Here is a 1,415-nt window from a genome sequence, read left to right as displayed (position 1 = left end):
TGTTTTAAGTCGTGATGTTCAGTGACGGATTTCTGGGACTTAGAAAAATAAATGTACCCTTAGGCACATTATTTGTATCATAATTTTATCCCCAGCCTTTCATGGAACTTTTTTCCGTATTCCCGGACTTGTACATTTTTCGGGTTCCCTCCCGACAATGTATCTCTACTGTGCATACGTACCTTATAACGCACGGCACCCATTGGGTGACTCCACTAACCATCTTTCGATAATGCCCGTGTTGCAGATATAATCCAACACCTACCAGTTTTTATATGTACATCGACGTTACATACGATGCACCCCGTATTCCCGGACTTGTACATTTTCGGGTTCCACCTCCCGACAATGTATCTCTACTGTGCATTACGTCCTTATAACGCACGCACCCATTGGGTGACTCCACTTAACCATCTTTCGATAATGCCCGTGTTGCAGATATAATCCCAACACCTACCAGGCTTTATATGTACATCGAACGTTACATACGATGCACCCCGTATTCCCGGACTTGTACATTTTTCGGGTTCCAACCTCCCGACAATGTATCTCTACTGTGCATTACGTACCTTATAACGCACGGCACCCATTGGGTGACTCCACTTAACCATCTTTCGATAATGCCCGTGTTGCAGATATAATCCCAACACCTACCCAGGCTTTATATGTACATCGAACGTTACATACGATGCACCCGTATTCCCGGACTTGTACATTTTTCGGGTTCCACCTCCCGACAATGTATCTCTACTGTGCATTACGTACCTTATAACGCACGGCACCCATTGGGTGACTCCACTTAACCATCTTTCGATAATGCCCGTGTTGCAGATATAATCCCAACACCTACCAGGCTTTATATGTACATCGAACGTTACATACGATGCACCCCGTATTCCCGGACTTGTACATTTTTCGGGTTCCACCTCCCGACAATGTATCTCTACTGTGCATTACGTACCTGATAACGCACGGCACCCATTGGGTGACTCCACTTAACCATCTTTCGATAATGCCCGTGTTGCAGATATAATCCCAACACCTACCAGGCTTTATATGTACATCGAACGTTACATACGATGCACCCCGTATTCCCGGACTTGTACATTTTTCGGGTTCCACCTCCCGACAATGTATCTCTACTGTGCATTACGTACCTTATAACGCACGGCACCCATTGGGTGACTCCACTTAACCATCTTTCGATAATGCCCGTGTTGCAGATATAATCCCAACACCTACCAGGCTTTATATGTACATCGAACGTTACAATACGATGCACCCCGTATTCCCGGACTTGTACATTTTTCGGGTTCCACCTCCCGACAATGTATCTCTACTGTGCATTACGTACCTTATAACGCACGGCACCCATTGGGTGACTCCACTTAACCATCTTTCGATAATGCCCGTGT

Source organism: Anopheles stephensi, unplaced genomic scaffold (assembly GCF_013141755.1).
Source record: "Anopheles stephensi strain Indian unplaced genomic scaffold, UCI_ANSTEP_V1.0 ucontig441, whole genome shotgun sequence".
In the NCBI taxonomy this organism is placed as follows: domain Eukaryota; kingdom Metazoa; phylum Arthropoda; class Insecta; order Diptera; family Culicidae; genus Anopheles; species Anopheles stephensi.
This window is presented reverse-complemented; position numbering follows the sequence as displayed.